This window comes from Anas acuta, chromosome 1 (assembly GCF_963932015.1).
Source record: "Anas acuta chromosome 1, bAnaAcu1.1, whole genome shotgun sequence".
Classification (NCBI taxonomy): domain Eukaryota; kingdom Metazoa; phylum Chordata; class Aves; order Anseriformes; family Anatidae; genus Anas; species Anas acuta.
In genome coordinates, this window is record NC_088979.1 from 168,995,926 (window position 1) to 169,003,951 (window position 8,026).

The window sequence follows — 8,026 nt, forward strand, 5'->3', positions numbered from 1 at the left end:
CCCCAGTGCGGTTTTAAAATCGAATTTCCTGTTCCCTCAGGTGGGGCAGTCCTTTCCCCGCAGCTGGGCCAATGAATTGAGCACCTTATTTCCATCTCTCCTCATTTCCCCATTAGCTGGAGTGTAATAAGGCACCGCAGGCATCAAGCGTGATTTAAATCACCACTTCTGCCCCTGCTCGATGTGCATGTCTGTGCAAGGTATAGTTTTTTTTTTCCCCTTGCTCTCTTTTCTGTTTCAATTTATCTTCCTTGCTCAGGAGTTTTCTGGTGAATACAATGGCTTCCGACTGGAGAGACCTGAAGCTAATTTTCTTATTCTGTTTGAATAAACGGCTGTTGGCTCTTACAGGAGTAGGTTAGCCTTCTCATGTGGTTGTAATCTCCTTAGCTCCCAGCCAGAGAGCTCCTAATGCCTGTTGTATAAATAATCCGCCTTTCATACACGGTTGTGCTTGTGCTCATCCAATTCTTTTCCATATTTCTATCTCTAAAAATGTTTTTTTCTGAGTGCTCCAATTCTCTTTGTTCACGCAGCTTTTATGGCTCAATGGATGTCCTACCACCAGAGAGAAAGGGATCCCCCTAATGCCACAGGAAAAAGCGTAAACCTCTTGCTGTAGGAAGCAGGGTCCCTGCACCAATGAGTGCATCTTACCACGTACCCTGAGCTGGTCTCCTCCGCAACAGAGGAGATACCACTTCCATGACCATGCTCCTCCATCCGCCTGTGCCAGCTATGTCCTCCTGCATGATCACCTCAAGGACTGTGCCTCAGGTGGAGCCTTGGTCTGATCTGGGGCATTTTCCTAAGAAAAGCACTCATGAGTGTTGCTAAAATCTAAACAAAATTCTTCCCAGTATCCCCATGGGGGGATGGCTACCAGGGAAGCTAAATATGTAGAAGTCCAACAAAATTTACAGCTTGCTGTGGTCTCTTTCCATCCCTGTGTTTATTCAGATTAAACCTTGTAGCACCCAAAACACTTTTAGCTTCTCTCTATCAAGCCTCAGGAAGGAATTGAGTCCAGTGCTACTTTTCATACATTTCAGTAAGGTGTGAAGGCTGGTTTCTCTCTGTCTGGACACGGTTTCTGGAAAGTAAAGTGCTGAGCCCTAAGGATGGAGGCTTTCAACCCCCTTAGGGCAGCACAGGGCCATTCTGATGCACCCGTGTCCCTGCTCCCTGGGTGAGGGACCACCCCTCTGGCAGCACCTGCAGTCACCTCAGTAGCTCAGGCTGGACAACAGTGACCATAAAACCACACCCTTGGGTCTAAGCACTGCTGTGATGGCCTCTCCATAAGCAATACTGGCAGTCTGTCAGGGTTTTTAATACAAGTAGAGGATTTGCTTATAACCAAAAACTGCCTATGGATGTGAGCCAACCAGTGGGTTTGGCATTCATATTCAGTAAGGCAGGTTCAAGTGAGACATTGGGTGTTTCTTGGTGTAAATCCTTGTACTGGTATACAGCTAGAGAGATTTAAGGGTGCTCCCAAATGCCTAATAAAATCACCACTGTAGAAAGACCTGGCTCTATTAGGAGAAGTATAATACCCTCAAGTATAAAATGAAGCTGCTTCTATATTTATTTTTTATCACTCATTATACAGACATTAAGAAACATGGTATACAAATATGATGCATCTGAAATGTCATAGATTGCTGTCTCACAGATGTCTTCTTTTGATTTGTGCTGTGATATTCCCCAAAAATCACGGGGTCATCTGCATGGCACCAGTATTGCCAAGGTGATCAAGACTCCAGGTCATGTAGCCTGAAGCAGGACATGCAGGGTGAGCTCTGCAAGGGTGAATTGGTGTGGCCAGGATAAGGCCTTCCACCTCCTGGGAGAAGGGTTTAAGGGAACACATCCCCTCCTTTGGTCACACAAGTCTGAGGCACCCACTGAGAACAGCAAGAGAGACGCGAGGAAAAGAATTTCAGTGGGCACAGATATTCCCATCTTTAGGTTTAGGGGAGAGCTGAGAAATGGGCTTTGAGGATGATGGTTTGAGACATAAATGCCTGATGGTTTTAGGGTAAAATTTTGGTATTCAAGTGCTTCTGTGAATCTCATACCTAGTACTTTGAAAGAGGAAATACAGCACAATTGATAAACATATTTGGAAATCAGTTATAGTGTTGAGAATAAACTACATGCAGTGACATATATTTTATGTGTATGTATCTTAGGGAAAAGATTTTAACATCAAGAATCAAAACCCATAAGAATGATGAAAACCAATGACTATCCACCACGTCCTTTTCACTATACCATTCTGCCAAACAAAATTGGTGAGACATTTCAATTTACTTACTGTCACTTCCCAAATGTAAACATTCTGAATGGCTTCAAACACTCAAACCTTGCCATGGCATTACAAATCTAAGCCATGATAATGAAGAGTGCAAGTATTTTGCAGACTGAACAGCATCTATGTTGTTCAATGGCTAAAAGATATGTAGCAGAAATTAAAACTTGGTAAAGTAAAATCTGAAGGACAAAATGCTCCTCCTTTTAATGCTTTATTGTTAACTTGAAGGCTTCAGGTTAACTTAATTTCCTTCCAGCATGTGAATCAACAGTTTGACTTTGCTAGATGCGCAGTTCTGTTCCTCTGAATCCTAAAAGCATATTGTTTACACGACATAATCAGCAAATGAAAATGATCTTGTTCACAGAGGGTCCAGTTCCCACAAAGTATCCACACCCTTCCTTGCTCATGAATTATGGATGTCTGGGGTCTGTGCTCTACCAGAAACTTGGCTGGGCTATGTAAAACCATTTTCTGGAGAGCATGTTTTATTTTGAATGAAGCAGGCAGGCAAGAGGCCAGTAGGATTAAAATGGATCCTTTATTTAAAACAACTCACAAAACACAGCAGCTCCTACCATTTTGTTAGTCTCCCCTGTTCCTCCTGAGATCCCTTTTCCAGGCTTCAGCCAGTGCTCCCCAGTACCCCCTGCACCTCTCAGGGCGCATCAGAGGGTGGCTGCTACCAGGGCCAGTCGCCTCCCGAAAGCCCATGGGCAAGAGAACAAGGAAACTCTTGTGGCAGCCCCAGCCGCCGAGTCACTAGGTCCATTATCCTAGCCGCAGCATCAGGAAGGTCCATCCATCTTTCGGCTCCCTCGGCTTATGGGAAATAATTCCTCCAGGTATAACTGGGAAATACTGTGAGGCTTTAATTCTCCGAATCATGACAAAGAGCTCTCAGACTCCCCGGTGAAAAAAGGGAATGCTCTGTATCTATCTAAAACTACACTGCATCCAAATCTTCATGAATTTATTTGGACAGTATTAACAATGGTTTATTGAATACAAGCAAAATAGTGAATGGGACACATCCACAAGAGCTGAAATACCATGAGGTGTCCTGACAGTGCCAAGAATTGCCGTGCTTGACCCAGCACAATGCAGTTTCCTTTTCTGTTCTCAGCAAAATCTAAATACGTGATCTCCTGCAGACCTCTAAGTCACTGCAATAATTTTCTGCTGATTTACTTTCTGTAAAGCAAAATAAGAGCAGGTCCATCTCCAAACCTCAGACAAGTATGGAGCTCTGTTGCTGAAGAAGAGGCAATCTGACTTGTCCCAGGTTGAAAACTCTTTCCTTCCTCGTGACACCCTCGTTAGAAAAGCGGTCTTTTCACCTCTTCAGCCACTGCTCCTTCTTTTGTGTTTAGTCTCACCATGTTTGCTCCTTATCAATTTGTTTGGCTCAAGGACTTTGAGTTTTATGGGTTGTCAACACCATGGGCGCTACTCCTCACTGGGAGCCCTGAAGCGTGGGAACCTTTTTTGCTGCCCCTGTCCCAAAGCCTCCTCTTGCCCGTGTTGCCTCCCACCACAAGGGGCCGGGATGGGCAGAGGTAGGTCCTCATGGGTGAGGAAACTGATATTTAAAATGAGCTAAAAAAAGGAAAAAAAAAAAGAGCAAGAGCCCTGTTAGCAGCAGTTGGCAGCCACTATGTAGTTAGGAGGACCTAGAGGGCTCCAGAAAGAAAGCATTTCTCTGTGCGCTTTCCAAGATTTGTTTTGAAAAGATGCCAGGCAGAGCTCTGCAGAGCTAAGTGGAAGTAGCAAGCATGATGGTGACATCTTTAAACCTGGCTGGCTACCAACGAGCTTTTACGGGGCCAGAGCGATAAGGCTCATCGGAGATTATTTTCTTTGTTGTGAAGTCACGTAGTCCTTGCTCCTGACAGCTCTGTAGGTATTTATCCTAGAGTACATTTTAAATAAATACTTATGTCACTGAGACAAGAGCAACCAACATAATTTATATGGGAAGGCTGACATTCCAGAATTAAGTAGAAAACAAAACAAAACAAAACAAAAACCCATGACATTTGCCATTTTTAAATCACCTCCAGGCAGGATATCCAGTCAGACATTACCACAGCCCAATTAACCTGATAAGAGGAGGGACAACAGTTAATGTTCAAAATGCGCAACCTTCTCCCCTTCCCTTGCCTGAAAGAAAAAGTAATGAGAGTGGGATTATAAATTTGTTATCGTGCCTATTAATAATCAGGCCAAAGGCATGGAGAAGAGACCTTTTGACAAACCAGAAATTAACAAGAACTAGTTTAGGGAGATCTGCTTAGAGTAGATTAGAATTGTCTTTGAAAGGGTTTCCCCCCTCCCCATACAATGCTTTGATTCCCAGTATCATCTGAGGGGAAAATACTGCAAAGTCTGCCAAAAAGCATCAGAAGAAAATGAATATATAGAGGAAAGGCTGAAATGAGATGGTGATCCAAAGGTTACAGGCTTAATGTTCAGAATTTCTCTAGTCCAGTCTTTGTCCTAGCAGCAAAGGACACTGAGTTAAAATATATCACTGTGATTTCTGCTTGCAGATATTACTAAATCATATACATTTTTTTTCCTACATTGTGTACTTTTCTGGCTCATAAGGGAACTAACGTTGAGAGATACACAGTATGTGAAAAAAAAATAATAAATATATATATACATTCTGATGTATGGTGTCCACAAGGGTCACATTTCTGACTTCTACTATTTTTGCTCTGAGTGACTGAGAAAAACAGTCTTGTTCCATGTACAGGACAGAAGGGATAGATGGAAGTTTGCTGAAATCCATGATGCCTCAGATCAGAGGGAAGGAAAGGAGTATTTCTGGAGATGAGTAAATGCAAAAAATACAGAGTTGTCAGAAGCCACCACCAGCAACTAGAGTGAGAACCAGATGTCAAGGGTGTTTAATACTTCATGCAAGTGAGAAACAGAGCCAGGGAAGTAGGGGAAAAGTAGAGCAATACATTAAACTTCTTCTAGTGGCAATTTCACGCTAGAGGTATATAAATACCACTAGATAGACACAGTCAAGGAAAAGCAGCAGTCAACGGAAAGATGACCAATCAAGAAGACAAGCAGCAAGACACACTGATAAAACCACGCATTTTCCTGATATGATGCCATTTGTTGCATATTCTGTCCCTTCTCTTTAGTTAAGTACATAAACAAACAAACGAACAAGCAAACCAAAGCAAAATTCGCTAATGTCTTTTGTATGTCAAAGTGGAAAGAAGGGAAACAGAGAAAGACATGCCAGTTCACACTAAATCAACTTGCAGAGAAAAATGAACGCTCATGAGGCTCTATTGCTGATAAATTCTCTGTGTATGACAAAGTGTCCTAGCTTAACACTCTCCCTGATAGAAGGTATGTTCTGCCACGTACGTTAAAGCCATCTCATAATCACACCACTTAAGTTATTGCTTCCTTTCCAAGCATGGTGTAATCAGGAGAGTGAAGTGCTCCTGCCCATAATATCCCAACAGCAAGGGTGGCAGTACGTGAAAGAATGGCTTTCAAATGGTCTAGGGAAAACATGCCCAAGGGACCATACCCAACAGCTAACACAGGTAACAGCTTGCTTTTTCTTGGGCAGAGGATCAGATGGGGTGGCCCATCCTGGAAAGGAAGGAATTGAGTGTCTAAGAAACCTGGCAGGTGTCTTCCAGCGAACTGCATGGTGGCTTAAGGCATGGGAGTCCTCATGCCTTCCCTCTCCCCTGGAGAAGGCTATACACACTGCAGGGACCATACACCCACATCAAATGCACTTTAGAGGAAAATCCAGGTGAAGGAGGCTGCTCTGCCAGCCTTACCACCTGTGGTTGGTTGTGCACAGAGCCAAGGGCAGGGCTGTCAGCTGCTGGCCAGGGCTGAGGTGCACCGAGCAGGGCTGCCCCTCTCTGGTGGCATCTTGCATGATGACAGGGCTGCAGGACTCTGCCGAGACATTGCTGACCCCCACCAGCGTGGATGCCCGCAGCTCAGCACCCCAGGGGCAGAGGCATCAGCCTGCTCCCTGGCTGGTACCACAACGTCAGCCTAGGCTTGTAATGCGATTCAGGAACGACAGCAGGTTTTTGTGATTTAGCTTACATTGCGTGGGACAGGGTTATCACGTCTACTGGTTAAAATGTGTTTCAACACATGCTTCAGTTTACACGACTGTAGACAAGCCCTTAGTGTGAAGCAGCAGCAGTATTTTTTTTCCAAAGCAAAGATTCAAAGCAGAGCTATTTTTCCTGTGCTGTTTAATGAGATAAGACTAACCTGAGTGAAATCACAAGAAGAGCCTAAGTAAGAACATTTGTGTGCAATTGCATGTGATAAGATCATTCTCAAAAAAAAAAAAAAAAAAAAAAAAGGCTTAAGTGCATGGAAGTAATCATTAACATGAAGAAGGGAAAGGTGGCCCACCTTTAGTTTTTGCAGTGTGAAATTCTATGTCTTTTTCTGTGTCTGTGGAATTTAACACATATTATCACTCAGACTGTGACAGATATGTTTTAGCAGAGCATTCAAGAAAGCCTTCCCCTTTCTATCTGCTCTCCAAGATACCGTGGTAACACAAACCATTCCTTTCTCCATCTGTCTGCATGGCTCCTCATTATTAATTGTATTTCCCAAGGTTCAGGAGTGTCTTCAGTAACCTTGGGAAAACTTGTTTTCAAACTCCAAATGTGGTTTCTTCCCTGATCCCTCTTACATCCCCCTCTTTAAAATGAAAGGCTCCCATTCATAGTTACCCTTTCTTTCCTCCTCTTTTGCCAGTTTTTAGTCCAATATGCTCATTGTCCCTCTATTCCATGACTTCAGACCTTAGACATTTTAACCAACAGTGGAGAATGTTGTCAAATGCTTTCTGAAAAACGGAGTCTATAATATCCTTTCCCCTTCCTTACCAGGGCAGTAATTTCCTCAAAGAATTCCAACAAATTAGTTAGGCATGATCTCCTTTCCCTGAATTGATGTTAGCTGTCTTTAATCAAGCTCTGCTTTTCCAAGTGTTCCCTATTTGATTCCTTAAAGGAGTTTCAGAGTCTTTCCCCCTTCAGTGAAGTCAAACTGACAAGTCTGATTTTTCCCAGTGTCTGGGGAAGCCGTCTTCTTGTTTCCATTAAGAAAAAATGATGAGAAGTAAATTTCAAATATGTTCAGCAGCCTCCCACCTAGAGACACTTATTCCCTTGAATTTTAAGTGCAGCTTTTGCTGTCAAGAAGGGGGACACAAACCAAGAAGACAAGGGTGGGAATGGAGAGACACAACATTACAGATGACAATTGTGTGCAACTGGACAACATCGGGAAAGCTGGGAAACAAATAATGCCGAGCATTTCTGATGAGGTCTGAGACTTGCATGGCTAAAATTCATATTTGGTTTCTCCTGTGGACAAGCAACACCGGGACACACAGCACCACACTGCAAGCTTCCTCAGGGACCTTGCTGGGGAACATCTGCTGCGATGTGACCCGGTCTGTGTTACAGTCTTAGGCAACTCTGTGTGCTTCTGAGGCTTTGTATTGGACTCTTTGCAGGCTGCCCTCTAAGCTGTGCTTTCACTTCAGGTGTGAGTTAACTGGGGAGGAGGATGTAGAGGTTAACCCCTCTGCTGCCATGAGCACGGCCAGCCTCTGCAGGCATGGATGATGTACTGTATGGTACAGCACCTTTCACTGGTAAAGAAACAGACATC

The 8,026-nt window shown here is 43.7% G+C and overlaps 1 long non-coding RNA gene across 1 annotated transcript in view; it reads right to left on the reverse strand.

Moving 5' to 3' along the window:
• Positions 1-6,160: 6,160 nt before the first annotated feature.
• Positions 6,161-8,026, reverse strand: part of LOC137849554 (uncharacterized) — a 32,967-nt gene continuing 31,101 nt past the window's right edge. The window contains exon 2 of the long non-coding RNA XR_011091953.1: positions 6,161-8,025. This is a non-coding gene — a long non-coding RNA (uncharacterized lncRNA). The remainder of the gene's footprint in view (position 8,026) is intronic.